The sequence below is a fragment of the Lutra lutra genome, chromosome 7 (genome assembly GCF_902655055.1).
Source record: "Lutra lutra chromosome 7, mLutLut1.2, whole genome shotgun sequence".
NCBI lineage: Eukaryota > Metazoa > Chordata > Mammalia > Carnivora > Mustelidae > Lutra > Lutra lutra.
The window spans coordinates 8,841,475-8,861,776 of NC_062284.1; the positions used below are offsets into that span (position 1 = coordinate 8,841,475).

The 20,302-nt window shown below is 42.7% G+C and overlaps 1 protein-coding gene and 1 long non-coding RNA gene across 6 annotated transcripts in view; one reads left to right on the forward strand and one right to left on the reverse strand.

The window, feature by feature from the left end:
* The window catches only part of AGBL1 (AGBL carboxypeptidase 1), a 733,956-nt gene that overhangs the window by 674,599 nt on the left and 39,055 nt on the right, over positions 1-20,302 (reverse strand). The window lies entirely within an intron of this gene.
* LOC125104185 (uncharacterized) lies at positions 14,745-16,762 on the forward strand. The gene is made up of 3 exons (XR_007128606.1): positions 14,745-14,781; positions 15,445-15,479; positions 16,383-16,762. It is a non-coding gene; the product is annotated as an uncharacterized LOC125104185 (long non-coding RNA).

A 20,302-nucleotide genomic window follows, 5' to 3' on the forward strand; every position in this document is an offset into this window, starting at 1 on the left:
CTCATTTTCTCAAGAGAAACCTAAGGTAGGACCAAATCCCACCACTCCCACACCCTGGTAACCATCATTCTACTCTGTTTTTTCTACACTGCACACTTAAGTGATATCCTATAGTATTCGTCTTCCCCTGGGTGACTTATCTCACACAGCATGATGTCCTCAAGGTCCATCCATGCTGTTGCAAATGGGAGGACTTTCTTTCTCATGGCTGAATAATATTCTGAAATGTGTGTGTATGGAGGTGTGTATGTGTGTGTGTGTGTGTGTGTGTGTGTATTGGACTTCATGGCTCCTTTATGGTTCAGTATGGTAGCATTCTGCGAAACATGTATTGCACACTTTCCCTAGAACGAACTGTGTTCCAGGTGCTAGGATCACAGATGTACACAAAACTTTGTCCCTTCTCTAAAGACTGGTATCGCTATCCATTCTTCTGTTGATGGACACTTCGGTTGCTTCCATGTCTTGGCTACCATTAAGCCTGCTGCAGTGAACATGGGTGTGCACAGGTATCTCACCAAGAGTCTGATTTCAATTCTTTTTTATACATACCTAGGAATCCTATCTTTTATACTACTCAAAAATATTAACTTGAAATGGCTCAAAGATTCAAATGTAAGACCTGAATCCACAAAACTCCTAGGGAAAACACACACACACACACACACACACACACGGGGGAAAAAAGCCCTGACGTGGGTTTTGGCAATGATTCTGGGGTAAGAAACCAGAACAAAACCTAAAATAAACAATTGGGACCATATTACACTAAAGAAAGAGCTTCTGCACAGCAAAAGAAACAATCAATAAATTGAAAAGGCAACATGGGAGAAAATACTCACAAAGCAAATATCTGATAAGGGACGGATATCCAAAATATATATTAAAAAATTAATACAACTCAATAGCAGAAAAACAAATAATCCAATATTAAAATGGGCAAAAGACCCAAACAGACATTTTTCCAAAGAAGACGTACAGATGGCTGATATGTACATGAAAAAATGCTCAACATCACTCATCATCAGGAAAATACAAATCAAAACACAGTGAGAAATCACCTCAGACCTACAACAATGGTTTTTATCAAAAGACTGGAGATAACAAATGTTGGCAAGAATGTGGAGAAAAAGGAGCCCTATATGCTATTTTTTTTAGGTAGGTTATTTAAGGCAAAGCTTTAATCTTCACATTAGTTAAGTCTCAGGTTCCCCATCTACTTCAAAGACCTTAATAACTCCCCTTTACATGTAGGATAAACTCAGAGCTCCTTAATAGGGTTCCCAAAGCTCCTCATGGTCCTGTCCCACTTACCTCTCCAGCTTTATTATTCAGTACTACACCCCTGCCCAAAGCATATGCTTTGACAATGTGGAACTACTCATTTCCTGCTCAGCCACATAGGTCTTGTCCCTGTACCCATGATCACGCTGTTCCCTCTTCCTGAAGCCTGCCTGCCCAGTGCCAGTTATCCCCCATGTATACCAATGTCTCCTATAGGATTCCAACCCCACTCCCTGCAAGCTGGGTCTGGGTCTCTCTGCTCCCCACATCACTCTGGGCTACTTCTGACAGTGCATTCACCACATGGTACTTAGGCATGCTTCCCACTCTACCCCCACTCTATATTAATCTCTAGAGAAGGGACCAAAGTTTGTGCATATCTGTATTCCCAGCACCTGCAACTGAGGCTGTTGCAGGGCAAGTGTGCAATGTTTTTCAGACTGCAAACAAACTGAACCATAAAGGAGCCATCAAGTCCAATACCACACCCCAAGAGCAGTGCTTACACTTTCTCTAATCCCGGGCTTAACACCTTCCAGGAACCCACACTTCAATGGCTCAGCCAGGACAAGGACTGGGATGTGTCAAATGAGGCCCCAGCTTGGGTGCAAAATTCTAATTTTAAAATGCAGTAATCAGGATAAATGATATTTTAATGCTCTATTTTTTACAAATCAAAATCAATGCAAAAAAATTTCATAATGATCAAAGAGCAGCCTGGGTGACTTAGTTGGTTGTGTGTCTGCCTTCAGCTTATGATCCCAGGATCCCCGGGTTTGGGCTCCCTGATCAGCAGGGAATGTGCTTCTCCCTCTGCCTCTCCCCCTACTGCTCAAGTGCTCTCTCTCAAATAAGTAAAATCTTATTTTTAAAAAATCTGTAATGAGCTTAAAATAGCAAAAATTAACTCTTTAACTCCTTTTCCAGGTGTGATGAGACATCTGGGGACCCTTAGGGACTTGGTAGCTACACGTCCCCAGAAAAAGACTCGGGTTTGCTCTGACATCTCCACTGAGCGCTGTAGCTTAAGGAGGGCAGTCTCAGCGGGCACTGGGCTGACATCTCCCATCATGGGAGTGCCACCCTCCAGCAAGTATCATCCATACATGCCACAGTGTCAGTGCTCCCTGCCCCTCCAGAGTCTACCCAGGCCTGGGAACACAAACCAAGAAGCAACAGAGCCATCATTCTGGGGAGTTTGCTGGTCTTTGATTCTAGTACAAATTCCAATGTGTGTTTGCTTGGGGACAGGTGTCCCTACACCAAAAAACCATGCTTCGGATGCCAGTGTGTGTCCTAGGATTAAACTCAATTCAGACACTATGTACTCGGAGACAGCATAGATTCCACAGGCTAAGGGTTCAGTCCCACAACCCTGCTCGCTGCTTTAGACTCTAGCCTCAACCTCCAGGTTGTTACTGTACAGCTGGTCCTTGAACAACACGAGTTTGAGTGCACAGGCCCACTCGCATGGGGATTTTTTTCCCATAAATACAGTAATGTGCTAAAAATGTATTTTCCCTTATTTTAAAGGAACTTTCTCTACCTGACTTTAAGAATACAGCACCTCATACAGGTAACACACGGAATATGTGTTAATCGACTGTTTACGTCATCAATACCGTTTCTAGTCAACCCTAGTCTATTTATTAGTTAAAGTTTTGGGGGAGACAAAAGTTATACGAGGATTTTTGACTGCGTGGGGAGTCAGTGCCCACGTTGTTCAGGGTCAACTGTACTTCTGAGCCGCCGGCTATAAAGATTCCCTCCTCAGGTGCCACTAACTCGCTAGAGCAGCTCACAGAACTCAGAGAAACATTTTACTTACTAGGTTACCAGTTTGTTATAAAAAGGTTTTAACTCAGGAACAGCTGGGAGCGTCCGCATTCTCCCAGAACTCAGAGAAACATTTTACTTACTAGGTTACCAGTTTGTTATAAAAAGGTTTTAACTCAGGAACAGCTGGGAGCGTCCGCATTCTCCCAGAGCATCTCCGCCTGTTCACATTTAGCCTTAAAAATAAAACTGCCAGTTATTTTACCAGCAAAATTGGGTTTGTTTGGGAGTAAGACACACGCAGTTTTCTTCAAAAGTACAACCAGGTCCTGGGAACGAAGCCGCGCGGGGCTCCTTTATAGAGGGAAGGTGGGCGGGGCCGCTACAAACGAAAGAGCCATTGGAGTAAACTGGGAGTTCAAAATATAGGGGCTTTTCATTGGCTGAGTTGTGGCGGTCCCTCATTGGCTGGGCTGTTGCCAGGGGTAGAAGGAAAATTTTCTTCCTCCTGCTGGGATAGTAAAGTAAAATGTATCTACTTGGGAGGCAAGTTTCTTCCTGTTGGGTCTGCAATTGACAACTGGTCGGGCAAGGGAGCTTCCCGGGCTCGCCCCTCCACTGCATTCTAAACAGGGCTTACTTTTGTTAATTTTTACTCCACCGAGCTAGGAGTTTTCTGAACACTGTCGTTTTGGCGTTTTACTTGTATTAATTTTTTTTTTAAAAGGGGGTTCCTTTTAAAAGAAAGAGTAGAGCATGAGATTCTTGATCTCAGGGTTGTGAGTTGAAGCCCCACATTGTGTATAGAGATTACTTAAAAATAAAATCTTAAAAATGTGTATATATATTTCTCTTTCTTGTTATAAATCACATGATCACAGCAGGACTGCGGCCCTTCGAAAGTGGACCCAAAGGTGGTTCAGGGTAAAAAACTAAGTCCCTGAATGCTTCCTGATAGTCCCTAATGGTTTTGGATCCACCTCCAGCACCCCCAAAATTGCTCTCCTTTCTAAGGAGAGGCAAGGGGATAAACGGTAAAAGCCAGCCTCTAGCATATTGTGTAACTTGTAAAATGCTGGATTCATGTGTTAGAATCAGGAGCCAAGAAATGGAACATAAGAGAGGAAACGGGGAGATGAGAAAAAGAGGAAAAGAGAAAAACTAATACAGTAGAAACTTATTGAAGAGGAATAAAAGATCCAGATTTAATTTCCTTTCATTCAATTATTCATGCACTCATCCCACAAATGTTCACTGAAAACCATCTACGTTCCAGGCACCAGGCTAAAGATGCAAATGGATCAAAATGCAATCTGCCTTCGTGGGGTTCCAGGCCTGGCGCATGATCAGGACCTGGGATGGTAAAGACCACGACAAAAAGAAGAGGCTACAGGATCCAGGGAAGGAGCTCTAACCTAGCCAGGTCCGTGAGAGACTACTCAGAGAAGCCAGGCGGAAAGGGGGTGGGAGGGGAGGGTTCCAACTATGTTGTAGCCCTGTGAGCTCAGAGGGAAGCGTGACAGAGTGTGATGACATCCGGGGATAAAACTGCTTCCATATGACCAGATTGAAGGAGGCAGATGGTGAAGGGAATTGTGAATTCCTGTGGGCAAGAACTAGGTCTTATTCATCTCTGATTCCCCATCTCCAAAGGTGTGATAGATCATCCATACATTGTGTTGAATTAATATCTCAAGCCTAAGAATTGCCTGCCTTATTACAATGCCCACTAAAACTCTCTGAGAACAAGCATTGTTCTATATGCTTCTATTGTATCTGCCAGCAGGGATATAGAGCTGGGCACGCAGAATATCCTAAATCACCACCCCTAAATTAGTTTGACCTGTGGCCAACACACTTGGCTACAGATGCCTGAGACATCCCTCTGTAATTGCTTCCAAGAAAACCCCATTTGTAGCAGTGTGCTGATGGAGCACGCACGTCATACTCTCCCCTGCCCCAGGAAGGGGCCCCAGAGCCTCTCCTCTGAGCCTTTCTTCATTTCGTGCGATTGATTTAGAGGTGAGTCTAACCGCAGATCTGGATAAGGAAACCTAAATAAACATCTGCTGAGATTCCAAAAAGATTTTTTTTTCCCCTAGGATTTAAAAAGAGAGAGAGAGACCTTTTTCTTTTCCTTTTTTTTTTTTTTAAGATTTTATTCATTTATTTGAGAGAGAGAGAGCATGAGAGAGGAGAGGTCATAGGGAAAAGCAGACTCCCTGCCGAGATGTGGGACTTGATCCTAGGACTCCAGGATCATGACCCAAGCCAAAGGCAGTTGCTTAACCCACTGAGCCACCCAGGCGCCCCCCAAAAAGAGAGAGACCTTTAAAAACAAAGGAGGCAGGGGGCACCTGGGTGGCTCAGTGGGTTAAGCCTCTTCCTTCAGCTCAGGTCATGATCCCAGGGTTCTGGGATCCAGCCCCGCATCAGGCTCTCTGCTTGGCAGGGAGCCTGCTCCCCTCTCTCTCTCTCTCTGCCTACTTGTGATCTCTGTCTGTCAAATAAATAAATAAAATCTTTAAAAGAAATAAAAAGGCAAAAAAAAATTCTCTTTCCTGTTTTTGGGTGCTGTCATATAAGGACATGATCCTGGGTCATTGTTGACATTGTGAAACCACTTGAATCAATTTTATGGAACCCCCTATCTGGGCACTTTCAGATACGTGAAATAATAAATACCCACCCTTGTAAAAGCCACTGTTAGTTAAGTAGTTCGTTACCGACTTCTGATGTGATGGAGCAAAAAAGAAAATTTCACACCTCCATGTGCCCTCTTAGCAAACATTATGGTCTTAATAAACAGGAGAGAAATTAATTTCACAAACCACTGGAAGGCCGGCCACCCCCATGGAAACAAAGAGACAGTATCATCCTATAGATGTTGCATTCCTAGATGATGCATCCTATAGATGTTGCATCCTATAGATGTTGGAAGCCCTTAACACCGTTAAGTTCTCACTCAGCTCTGAGCCAGAAGGAATCAGCACAATACTGTTTTTCTTTAAATAAAAATTATGGCTATCGGTGGAGAAAAAAAATGCAATACCAAATCCCAACTGGCATTAATTTATGCACTACTATATTTACCAATAAATATTTTACACTGTTTAGAAGAATAATACAAAGCCATTATCTCACCCACTGTAATAATAAATGAGCAATTAAAGAAGGCAGGATGTGATGTGCCTCAATTTTCCTTTAATGATCCTTTTAAATGAATCATTGAGTAATCCCCTGTTGTTTAAGACTTTCCTATGAAAATTGGTTCTGCCAAGCTTTCATGGAGAGGCAGGCAGTTGGAAGAACAAACAGTGTCTCTCACAGTCTGTGGGGTTTTGAACTGCAATTTTCTCAAATACTGTTTCGCATTTGTTGCTCCCTTGCTTTGAAATCATCTGCGGCTCCCATTGCTTTCCTCCTGCTGACTCCTCATGATAATATGTAATTAAGACCCTTCACATCACACAGCCTTTGAGGCTCACCTGCAGCCACTCCGTACCCCCCCAGCACTGAGCCTGCCGACCACACAAGACCAGGGGCCATGCCCCAAGTCCATCATGGGTACCAGTGACTGCATAACTTTGCTCATGTTGCTGCCCCCTGCTGGAGGACTAGCTCGTTCCCCTCGGCCTTAGCCCATGAAACCTACTCGGAGCTCAGTTCCAAGCTCCACTGCCCTTCCTATACAGTTTTCCCAGCTAAGCTGCCTTCCCAGCACCCATTACCCAAAACCGCCACACGTCTGCTCATGTTGGGCACTGCACAACTCCAGGGGGTGCCATTCATAAATACTACAACATGATTGGTGCTCCCTTAAGTGGTGCAGTGTGGTGTCCTGGCTTCTCTGAACTGTTTGCTCTATGTTTGTTTTCCCACAACCCATGTTGTACCTACCTTTATGAGAGAATTCTTTTTTTTTTTAAGATTTTATTTATTTATTTGACAGAGAGAGATCACAAGCAGGCAGAGAGGCAGGCAGAGAGAGAGAAAGATGGGGAAGCAGGTTCCCTGCTGAGCAGAGAGCCCAACATGGGGCTCGATCCCAGGACCCTGGGATCATGACCTGAGCTGAAGGCAGAGGCTTTAACCCACTGAGCCACCCAGGTGCCCCTATGAGAGAATTCTTACTAGACCTTGCTCATTTTCTTACCTCCTTGTCCTGATGGTCTATTGTGGGGTGACAAGCTGAGCCAAAATGTAATGGCTCAAAACAAAAGCCTTTTTATTTGTCTCTGGATTTTGTGGGTGGGGGATTTGGGCAGAACTTGCCTAGGGGATTCTTTTATTGTCCATGGTGTCAACCAAAGTCCCTGGTGACCCTCAGCGGGTAGATGGGCTGGCTGGTCTGAAAGTTCTATGATGGTGACACCTTGGCAGGGATGGTGTCCCCTTGGCAGGCTGGAGAACTGGGCTCACCATGGACTATTGACCAGAGTACCTACGTGTGTCCTTTCCAGCATGACAGGTAATTGGACTTTTTACGTGGCAACTAGCTTCCACCCAGAGCAAGGATTCCAGGCTTGGAATCCTGGGGCTTTTGAGGCTGGGGGGAAGCCTCAAAAGTCCAACCACCATCTCTGCTGCATTCTCTTGGTCTGTCAAGTCACCGTTCAAAGCCCAGATTCGAGGAGACAGAGTTAGGCTCCACCCTCTGAGCTGGAGGCGTAGTAGAGAATTGAAAACCATTTTTTAATCTTACACACTACACTCCCTTTAGACTGAGAGCTCCTCTAGAGCAAGTATTTTGTCTTGTTCCCCTTGGTATCCTCAGATCCTAGCATGGAATCTTGCAGAGAGTCGACGGTAAATTTTGGAATGGAAGCTTAGTGCACGATCTGCCAGAGTCTTGCTGTCCTTTTCTTGTCAATGAACGACTCACCTCAAAGTATACTCCAGTGAGAAGTTACAGAAGTTAACAAGGTACGCAGTTCAATGTTTCTATCAACGACTGAACAAATGATCGAACATAGCGGTCCCCACTTTATAGGATCCCCAGTGGGTGCCTGAAACCACTGATAGTAGGAATCCTCTATATGCGAATCCTATCTATCCTATGTGCTTTCCTACACCTACACACCTCTGAGAAAGCTTCAGTTATAAATTAAACACGGGAAGAGATTAACAGCAATAACTGATAATAAAACAGAACAATTATATCGATATTTTGTCATAGAACGTATGTGACTGTGGTCTCTTTCTCTCACATACACACACAAAATACCTTATTGTTCTGCACTCATCTCTCCTCTGGGGATGAGGTCAGGGGGTAAAATGCCTATGTGATGGGATGAAGTGAGGTGAATCAGGTAGGCATTGTGACAGTCAGAGGGAGGGTCGTCTCCTGCCAGACCACAGCTGGCCATAGGTAACTGAAAACACGGAAAGCAAAACCACAGATAAGAAGAGACTACTGGGGGCGCCTGGGTGGCTCAGTCAGTTAAGCATCTGTCTTCTGCTCAGGTCATGATCCCAGTGTCCTGGGATGGAGCTCCGCATCGAGTTCCTTGCTCAGTGAGGAACCTGCTTTTCCCTCTGCCTGCCACTCACCCTGCTTGTGTTCTCTGTCTCTCTCTTTCTGGCAAATAAATAAATAATAAAATCTAAAAAAATGAAAAATAAAAAAAAAGAGGAGACTACTGTAGGATGCCAATAAATAGGGAACATCAATACCATCACAGGCTTAAAGTGAAGGAAGAAAAGAAGTAGCCCATGCCCCTCTCCCCAATTTTCTCAAGTTCAAGTCCAATTTTACTGACAGTGGAAAAACCATCCATCCCCATCCCATTTTGCACAGCACCCCGATATCACAGAAGTAGGGTGCTAGCACTCTGCTACTCTCTTCCCACAGGTTGGAAGAACCTTTGAATTCTAAAATTCTTGATCTCTAAAGAATAAGACAAAAATCTCTTCCAAACTCATGAGCCAGGAGCACAGGACACAGCTCATAGCCCAAGAAAACCATATTGCCGAAAATAAATTTGTTCTTCCAGTCATGTGGTGTGAACACTCACTAGTGATGGTCCATTGGTTAACTAAAAGACATTATTAAATTTAGAGTTGGTAATGAATGATGGAAGGGAGCACTAATCACAAACTTCAATTACCAAAAGCAGTTGTAAGACCAAAAGTGGTGACAGGTGGTTCTCTGTTTTTAACCCGAAGGAAATGGGCAGAAGCTGCATCATTAGAAATATAGTTTAGGTAGAAGGTAAAACTTCCTGTTGAGTCTGAAATGGGTTCAAAAGAGAGAGGTGTTTTAGGAGTATGAGCCAAAATATCTATGAATGAGATGAAATGAGATTTGTTTCAATATTATGGGGGTATTGGTAGAAATAGTGGGGCATATAAAAAGTTTGTCATATAAAAAGAAAAGTTTGTCATAATTACGGAAGCTGGATGATGGGTGACATGGTTTTATAACACAGTGTTACAAAATAAAGTAAAACAAAATAAAATAAAATGGTGGGTAATGTTTTCTGGCTAGAGTGTCTTAGATGGAACCTTGAGAATGAACAATCCCACAGTTCTCATTCTTTTCTCATAGTTCTCAGGCCCCAGAATTTGACAAACACCCCAATTAGAAATTGAGTCTTATGTAATTAATTATTAAGGAAATCACTGATCTTCCTCCCAGGTAAGAGGATATCCAGAGTCCAGTGTGGGGTAGGATAGAATGTGGTCCATTTTTCATTCAGTTGGCAGACGTTGTTGAGAACTTACTGTGTATCAAACACTGTATGAGGCACCAGAACACCACAGGTAGCATAAAAATGCACAATCCCTGTCCTCCTGAGGCTCTCAAGCTAGTTAGAGCCCCAGGTATTACCTAAGTAGTCACCCAAAGGGGTGTACAATGGAGACTAGGGATAAGTGTCTAGGTTTTGTATTGTCATGTAAAATAAGCTTATTTGACATGAGTCAGAAAATGATTCCCTTAAGAAGTCACAATAAGGCCAAGAACTAAAGAATAAGCAGGAATTAACTAGGTGAAGATGGGAGGGAAGGAAGCTCAGGGTGAAATAGAGCTAAAGGAGAGTGGCATACAGAGTCCAGTGGCTGGAAGAAACATGGCAAAGGTAGGGGACATGAAGACAGCCCATGAGGCTGGAGTAGGGAAAAGGGAGAGGAGTTGAAAAGGATGTACTTTTTTTTCCATCACCTTAAGATAAGCATTGTGACCAAAGAAGCCTGTTTCAGCCTTCACCTCTTAACCCTGGCTAGTCCCTGCACACATTCACACACACTCATGCCCTGTGTTCCCATGGGCACCCAAAGCCTATAAGTCTTTTCCCTTTCTCTGACAGCTCCAGGTGGGCAGACTTCGTACCTATTATAAAAGCATGTCCTTTTTTTTAAAGATTTTATTTATTTATTTGTCAGAGAGAGAGAGAGCGTAAGCTGACAGAGTAGCAGGCAGAGGGAGAAGCAGGCTCCTTGCTAAGCAAGGAGCCCAGTGCAGGACTTGATCTCAGAACCCTGGGATCATGACCTGAGCCACAGGCAGATGCTTAACCAACTGAGCCACCCAAGCATCCCAAAAGCATGTACATTTAATTGAGATAAACCTATGTGACCATAATCACTTGAAGATTTCATTTTCTCACTTTCATTATGGGACTAATGTCCCTTTTTTTTCTTTTTAAAGATTTTTTTTATTTGACAGAGAGAGACACAGCAAGAGAAGCAACGAAGCAGTGGGAGTGGGAGAGGGAGAAGCGGGCTTCCAGCAGAGCAGGGAGCCTGATGTGGGATGCAATCCCAAGACCCGAAGGCAGACACTTAACAACTGAGCCACCCAGGAGCCCCAGGACTAATCCTTGTACCTCGCTCATGGGTACAGTTGGGTTACAAGTACCAAAGTGGGTGTAAAATGTTTAGCTCTTTGTATTGGTCACAACGCATGCTCAATAAACCACTGGTAAATAAATATGCGCCATGACGCTGCCCAAAAAAAGTGAAGAACCTAAAAATAGATCTGAAGAACCTTTGAGATGCATCTTCTTGGATCAATCTTCCACCTTCTTCACCATGGTCTCAAGGCAGCGGAACACTCTTAACTGGCGGGAGGGCGATGATAAACAAAACACTCAAAGAGGCTGAGGGTGTGTCCTCTGGGAAGACCTAGTTTGGAATCCTGTGCTTTGTCAACACCAGGCACACTTGCCGCCACCGGTAAATGGTGAAGACTTCGAGTCATAGTAATAATGACAGCAATCAGCAGCCTCGCAGCCCTGAAATGGTCTCTGATTTCTTTTAAATGACACTCACTGGAAAGCAGGTTCCATCTCTACATCTAGGAAGCCTGTGAGGTCTCTCCAAACACAGATGACAAATTACAGCATGAAACTTGCAAATTAGAATTCAGGGTTACTAAAAAGAAGTGCCAAATAGTGTTTGGCTCTTCTGAATGCATCTAAACACAGCAAGCAAATAGCACTTGCAGGTCCCAGCCCACCCAAGGCTTGGCACCAATGTGGAGGAGGTGAGTTGCTGCCTTCTTGTTCAGCCAGCAGCTGCCACTCACTGCCTTAATCCCTGAACCCATCCACCTCCGAAACACACATGAAAGATTAAGAGCACCCAGGACGGGCTGGCTCAGCCCTGCTTCTGCATGGACACCAGACCACCAGTTTCCAAAAACACCAAGAAGATGGCATTTTCCAAGCAATGTAGTCTAAAGCACAACTATGAAGCAAAAAAAAAGTTGGCTCTGGTCTCTTACGGTGTCTCCCATTTTCAGGAAGCCCTGTTACCTCACAGCCTTGCTCCAACACTTGAGTGTTCCCTAACCCAGCAGGTAATGGCCTTCCCCAACCCACTCTGGGAGAGCAGATTTTCAGAGATAGTCTAGACTGTTTAAGTGTAAGACATAGGCATCAGGGTATGAATTGGCAACCCATAGAGCCAACAATACTATGATTATAACTGTTAAGTGTCCACTATGTTTCAGACACCACTTGCTGCTTAATCCTCAAAACCATCTTACAATTTAGGTACCCCTCTCCCTACTGCACTGAGGAAGAGACTGAGGCTGAAAGACACTGAACAATTTGTACAAGAGTAACTTTTCCTCACGTTTTCTGAATTGAGTTTCAAAAGCTAGTAAGTTTGCCAAAAAAAAAAAAAAATTAGGACATGCTGAAGTAACTAAATTAATGTTTCTTTAGTGAAAAACTCTTCAATTCTAGAAACCAAACTGTGACAATTTTAAAACATGTCTGCAAATGCTTTGTCACAACCCACCACCAAGACATGGAATGACAGCCTTGAATCTTGGCCAAGGGACTCTTTTAACACCAAATAGAATGTAGACAGGGACTAACTACCAAGGTGGAACCATAAAAACCAAAAACAGTTCATGCCCAGGCCCCTGGCACAGTGACCTCTGGAGTCCTGAGCCACCGATGTGAGAGCACTGACTTCTCTAAGGCAGCCATGCTATAAGGAAGCCCAGGCGATACGGGAAAACCCATACGGTGTGGTGGGTAGAGAGCCCCAGTTAAGCTCTCAACAAAGCTGGGATCACATGGCATCAGCTGTGAACTATGAGAAGGAGCAATTTTGGATGTCTGGATGGGTTGAACGTTCAGATCATTGCAGCCCCCGTCAACTTCCAAGGCCATCACACAAGAGACACAAAGTAAGAGTTGCCCTGCTGAGTCCTTTCAAAATGGTGAGAAAAACGAAATGGTTATTTTGAGCCACTGAAGTTGGGATAATTTTTGACACATCAATAGTAACTACAAATACACACCAATCTCAAAAACCTGTCAACAGGGAGCTGGGTGGCAGTCAGTTGGGTCTTGGTTTTGGTTCAGGTTATGATCTCAGGGTCATGAAATTGAGTTCCTAATCAGGCTCCATGCTCATCAGAGTCTGCTTGAGACTCTCTCCCTCTCCTTCTGCCCCAGTTCCCACACTTTCTCTCCTTCTCTAGAATAAATAAATAAATCTTTAAAAAAAAAAAAAACAACTATCAATTCAATAAAAAACATTGAAAACTTGATTTTTAAAAACTGAATTTGAAATGCATGACAGCAAAGAAAAAACAAAGGATCTAAACCAACCATTTAAACTACAAAATATCACAAACATTTTATTGAGCTTCTCTCTTAATGCTTTTTTGCAAAAGACAACATAACTGAGTAGAGAAAACATGAGACTTGGATTCGGTGAATCTGATGCAAGACTTTATGACTTTTCCCTTATGACTTTAAGCAAATAACCTCCCTTCTCTGACCCCTACTTGCTTTCCTCATTATTCAACTAAGAGAATCAAAAGTAATGACCTCTCGAGCCCCTTCCAGCTCCAGGATCCTGTGGCATTCAGTGATGTCAGACTGGGGTCAGTAGAAGGACCTCATGGTAGGACACCAACTTTCTACTTTGGGTATTGTGGGTTCAGTGGTGGTTATTTAATGGGTCAGACTCTGAAAAGAGGAATGAGAGAGAGAATGTGATGTGTGTTCATCTGCTTGAAAGTTCTCCAAGAGTCTCTGGGGACAGGTGTGCCCTCAGCGATCCAAGGTAGAGCATAAAGCTCTCCTAAATGTATCCCCTGGGATCCAGAATAGGTAGAGTGAGAGACACATTAAAGAGGTCAGTGTTGACTTCAGGTCAATGAGCCCTCTTCTTACCCCCACCAAGAGACCTCTCCTGACCTTTCTCAAGTTAAGGTAACACTCTGACATTCTAAAATTAGAGCCTACATTTGGCACATTTCCCAGAAAGGAGTAATTATTTTCCTTTCAGTTCACAGATGTTGGCCAGTAGCCTCTAAGGCATATTCCAGCATTCAGCTTCCAGCTTTCCAAATTTTCTATTAATGCCTTTCTGTCTACCTTGCCCACCCTCTCTTAAAACCTCCAGTCTGCTATCTCTTCGGGAGGATCTGTCAATGACTTAGTTTGTACTCGGGCTTCTGACCAACATCTGTACCTCAGCACTATTGATATTTGGGGCCAGATAATTATTTGCGTGGTTGGGGGATGTGCTATCCCATGAATTGTAAGCTGTTTAGCAGTATCCCTGGTTTCTCCCCAATGGATGCCAGTGTCTAGCCCACCCTACCCTGACCTGTGACAACCAAAAATGTCTATAGACACTACCAAATGCAAAACTGGCCCTGGACAAGAACCAGACTAATACATTAATGACTAATTCCTATGTTACATGGTAACCCTCCCAGGATACCTAATGAGGATAATGACATAAATCAAAAGAATAAAGTTCTCTTTGTTTCATGGATCAGTGAAAGCCAAGTCAGAGAGATATTCTTGCAACTGGATCCTTTCAATCATCCCATAAACTACTTCTCCCAGACAGTTTCCTGGTTTCTACTTTCACTCAGAACCAGCCATAGATATTTAGATCAGACATATGGTCAATCAGACACACACACAGGGTTACGTAACAACTTGTTGAATTTAGCATATCTCATTCTACGGTGATGTCTACCATCTACTCAACTACTTGAAAAAAAATCAACAACCAAGAATTAATTAAGGGTGTGACTTTGGTTAGCATGAGACATTACATCTATTTATTTTGGGAGGATTATTAGTTCATCCACCCTCTATAGTGATTGGTTCTGTTTCACTAAAGAACATCCAGCACATTCTAGAAGGTACAGACTAGGATTCTCCTTTGTTTTATTTCCAACATTCTTCATGAGTTACCCATGATAGACTCGGTTATTGAAAACACGGAGTTGATGTAAGTGGAGGGTATGTATTGGGTGGGTAGTAAAGGAACTGGGGTTGCATTGTAAACAAGTCAGTAAAGTCTTGATTGTCACAGACCTCTCAGTCTAAGAAGTGTTTTCTTTTTTTTTTTTAAGATTTTTTTATTTATTTGACACAGAGAGAGAGAGAGGTCACAAGTAGTCAGAGAGAGAGGAGGAAGCAGGCTCCCTGCTGAGTGGAGAGCCCGATGCGGGGCTCGATCCCAGGACCCTGGGATCATGACCTGAGCCGAAGGCAGAGGCTTTAACCCACTGAGCCACCCAGGTGCCCCTAAGAAGTGTTTTCTTGACTAACATATGGTTATGGTAAGATTAGTAGATTTTGGTCATATGGATGAGTTAGCATAACCTATATGGAACTTCTTGCCTCCGTTAATAAAATAGGCCCAAATATTTTAAGGTTAGGTTAGGGGGAGAAGTTGAGAGAGCACTTTACCAAGAACAGCCAGTGCAACTCAGAGATGGTCTGCTCCTGGGGATTCACCTTCCTACCAAAACTACTGACATAGTAAATTATAGAACTAGGACACAAACTTTACCATGACTCCAGCTTTTGTGTTACAAGAAGAGAAAATGGGTTTGGTAGATGGCTAGTTTGGCTCTAACATACTATAGTTTCTTTCTCTCCCACTAAGGTTTCCCAAGAGGTATGATATCCCACCTTCCTTTGGTAGGTCTCCTTCTAGTATATGCCACCTTTCCATGCTACCTGGGGTTACCCTAAATTATGTCTACAGTCACCAAACTATAGGCCAAAGTCAGTAAAATCAGGAGACATTGGATTTACTATCCTTCAATCTAAGGATATTTTCCAAATTCTTCTTTCCCATATGAGAACCCACCCCATTCATGAAAGATTTATGCTGGCATTGATTAAACCTTTCAGGAGAAACCAAGGCTTTAACCTCAAGCACAATATTATATATGAAAAAATTCAAACAGTAACAAGAGGGAGTCAGTGTATCATACAACCTATGGCCGAGGTTGAAAACACAAAGAGACCTTATGCTTCTGGGTAACTTATCTCATGTAAACATAGTCATCAGCAGCTAAGGTCTGTAGTTAAGGTCGAAGAATCTCTATTGTAATTTCCTTGTTTGAAGACCAAATTGGTGGTGAGCATCTCAGAACAAACCTTGCAAATGCTTAGCTTTAAGTTACTATGAAAAGAAATTACTCATCCCCTCTAGATAGTATGCCTTTATCTCATGAAGCATAAATCAGAAGCATTTCAACCCTTGTCATGACACTGAGACCAGCTGGTCCATACCAAGCACCTCTGAGAAAACTCAACCATGATTTCCATTCCAGTAATTCTCATCTTCAAAGGAAAGTATTTCCAACCAAATACATCCAAGAACCTCAGTGTTATTGGCCAGCTGCAATGAGAATTCCTTGCAAAATTTGTAATATTAATTATAACCGTAATGCAACTGCTAAACAGAAAGGAGTTTGGAAATAAGTTTGTCATCTTATTAATCTTTCCAGATATCCTATACATTCATAACCAGATCATCCAAAGACCAAAGACTTGGTTAATAACATGATTTTTTCATCTGTATCTCTACTACAGGTTCTGTTGATCTCCTTTAGTAAATGAAGGTGTTCAAAAATTAATCATCATTAGGTAACATGTAACATGTGACGGCATTCTGTAAACCATTCTCCCAGAAAAGGCTCATCCCTCACCAACAGGAACTTCTGTATAATGCATTCTTAAATTCATCCAGACTCTACCCTCTATTTATGAGTATCCTGGATATCTCTTTAGAATGTGAGCATCCCATACCTGAGCCATAAAGACGTACAGATGTCACCCCATAACCCCACCAAGGACACTGTGCCTACTTAATGTGAATTCCTCTTGTTCATGACTTCCGTCCAGGTTCTTTAAGAACCCAGACTGTATTTCATGAAGCAGAGGGAGAGTAAAAGAAGGTAAACAGTTTTTAGTTGAAGACCACACTGAATACAAATGGATGGTATTTTGTCCTTTTCATAGTTCATGCCCAAGAAACAAGAAGATTCCAGAAAATCAATGTCAGCAGGCTGGAATAAAATCAATGAGGGTTGAGAGGTTAAATAAATGGGAAAGGTAACAGAAAAAAAGAATTTCTCAGGGTGGAGATGGTAGTTTCATTATGGATCAAGTCTTCAAGGGTCAGAGATTACAATGGGACAGTGGGAGGAAAAATAGTCTATTAAAAGATTCAGCAACCAAACCCTGAATGTTTGGCAATTAGCCAGTTAAGTCACAATTTTAATAGCCTAGAAAATTGCCTGCAGCTGTGTGGGATCATATAACCCACAAAGAGGACATCGGGCTACTCTCCTCTAATTGCCAGGGCTGAATTCCAAAAACTAAAGAGATACTCTACAAGCTCTCCATTCAATGCTCCCACTTAAGGAGTGCAAATTTGTTTCGATTTTCCTTTCTGGAATTCAGATAAATGTCATAGTGATGAAAGTTGCTTTGGACTGTGATCCTTTGGATGAAACTTAGGGACATGGCTGGGACACCAACACAGAGATCCAGGGACGCCTCCCTATCTCGTTTGAAGAGGAGGAACTGAAAATTACTGTTTGAAAATCCCCAAGAAGTACAGTTACAAAGAGTCATGACTTCCTCCATAGGCAATAACTTGACAGAATGTCTATTTATCTGTCATTCTACCCATCCATTCAATCAATTGTTTATTAAGCTTATGTGATACTCATTAATACATTAAACCCTGGATGAGGGGGGCTCAGAGGGTGCCACCATTATGGAAGTTCTCAATCCAGCTGCAAAACAAGACAAAAGAGAAAAAAATTATTGGTGTGTTATCATGATAAAATCCAAACTGAATTTAATACATAAGAGTAGTGAATGGGAGATCAGGGAGAGGTATGAGAGGAGATGGAATGTCTACTCAGGAGAAGCTTCATTTTGGAAACAAAGTTAATAGAGATGGACAATGAGGAAGCAGGAAGTTCTTTCCAAAGGGGCAACAGGTTCTTTTGGTTAGCCATGGCTCTCCCCATTCCAGGGTGGAAACCTCTTCTAAAAACCTTTTGAATTGTTTCTGACCTACTCTGTCCTTTTTTTTTTTTTTTAAGATTTATTTATTTATTCATGGGGGAGGGTAGAGGAAGAGGGAGGGAGCAAGAACCCTCAAGCAGACTCCCTGCTGAGTACAGAGCCCCACCCAGGGCTCCATCTCACACCCTGAGATCATGACCTGAACTGAAATCAAGAGTCAGCCGCTTAACTGACTGATTAATTTAACTGACCAGGCACCCCATGACTGATTCTATCTTAAGTTTTGGCTCCTGTCTTCTTGGAGGTCAACCAATCACATAAATTAAGCGCAAGATTCACCATAACTAAGAATCAAAGTTCTCTTTCTTCACTCAGAGATGCTGCAGAGGCATGACCGTACTTGGGAGTGGTGTTTGACCCAATTCGTTCTAAAGCCCCCTTTCCTCATTCTTGGACAAAATAAAGTCTACTGTTTTAACATCACCGCATGTATGCCCATTTTACCTAGGGTGATTATCATTGTGTCTTGCCACTACACAGGCTGTTACGAGTGACTTTGTACACAATTAGGGTAAGCATTATGACCCTCTTCTGGTTTTCAGAGCCTCTATATGGTCAGCTGTCAAGCAGTTAATGATGAATGCTCCCACTAAGCTTTTACTTTCCCGAAACACAACTCACAAGTCTGGTGTTTGAGCCATATAATTGGGAGCATAGACACCTTTCATGAGGAACATACTAATTTCTCTAAAACCACCTGACAGGTCAGAATCAGAGGCAGAAACTGGGTCCATTAATGGATAGCAGAAAAATTTTCACAGAAAAAAAGAAAATCTTTGAGAATCTTAGGTAAACTTTTAAATTTAGAGTAATTTTGGATTGACAGAAAAGTTGCAAAGATACTCGTCATCCTGGTTTCCCATTGTTAACATCTTACAATAGCATGGCACATTTGTCAAAACAAAGACACTGACATTGATTGGTACGTTATTATTAACTAAACTCTATACTTCCTTGGATTTCACCAGTTTTTCCACTCATGTCCTCATTCTGTTCCAAGTTCCCATCCCAGATACTACGTTGCATTTAGTTGTCAAGTCTCCCCAATCTGCTCTGGTCTCTGACAGTTTCCCAGCCTTTCTTTTTTTCCCATGACCTTGACAGTTGTGAGGAGTACCAAAAAGGTATCCTCTAAAATGACTCCCCATTTGGGTGAGTCCAACTTTTTTCTCATTATCAGACTAGGGTTATGGGTCTTCAGAGGAGTGCCCTTCCTATCCTCCATCAGAGTGCATGATATCCAGATGACATCACAGATGATGACATCACCAATGAGGTCATCACTGGGTTCACTTGGGTAAAGTGGCATTTGCTAGTTTCTCCCACTGTGAAGCTACTATTGATTGTTTGCCATACTCTATTTTTTTGGGCAGAAAATCACTAAGGGTAGCCTACGCTAGAGCAGAAGGGGTGGGATTAAGCTCCATCTCTTGGAGGAGGGAATATCTACCTATATCCTTCAAATCCTTAATATTTGAGGGAGAAACACTTAGTTCATTTATCTTTCATGGGAATATCTACATTCTCCTCCATCCTATTTTTCATAATCACATGCCCATTACTTTGCTTGGAACAGGACTTTCTACAGCACTCAATCTGTCAGTACCTCCTGCGACCCTGTCAGGAAATGGACAATATCACGTTGTTCCGATGACTGTTTTGCCATCAGCAGTGGATTCTGGCTGCTGAGAGGTGAAGTGGAAGGATTGTGGAGACAGCTCCTTGGAGGGAGAGCTTGCATTCAAACGCAAATGTGTGCAGTAATTAGGTATGATGGGCTGTAATTTTCCAACTTCCTTTTGCAAAGCAAATTGCTTTTTGAGTTGAAATCTTCTTTGGCTTTCTTTCCCTCAAGTCGGCCTTGTAGGAAAGTCCCCCTTTTCAAAACGCCAGATTTGTTTCATTTTATCCTATAACTAATTTAATGCTGATTGCACAATGACTACATTAGGCATTACTGGACACATCGTGGGACAAAAACTCCTCCGTCGACCTGAAAAGTGTAAGTAAGCCTAAGAGTGTTCAAAGATTAACCTCGGAGAGGCTGCTTTGGGGCTTTAGGCTGGTTAAGACAAGGCTGCAGAATACAGCAGAATACTACCCATCCTGGCTCTCAACACAGCACACACTTTTAGAAAAATGTGTCCCCTGTGGAATCCAGGAGAATTCTCCTAATGGATCAGAATCTCGGACTCTAGAAATTCTCTAATCCAGCCATCATCAGAGGCATGAATCACCCCTACGAAATGCAAACAAGGAATTTTCTCATTTAAAAAAATATATATATCCAGGGACTCCAGCATGTCCCAAAGCAGCTTACCCTACTGTTTGAAACTCTAATTATAAAGAAGGTTATCGTTAGGCTAGGCTATTTCTTTGCGGTTTACAAATTTCCATATTTGCCTAATCTC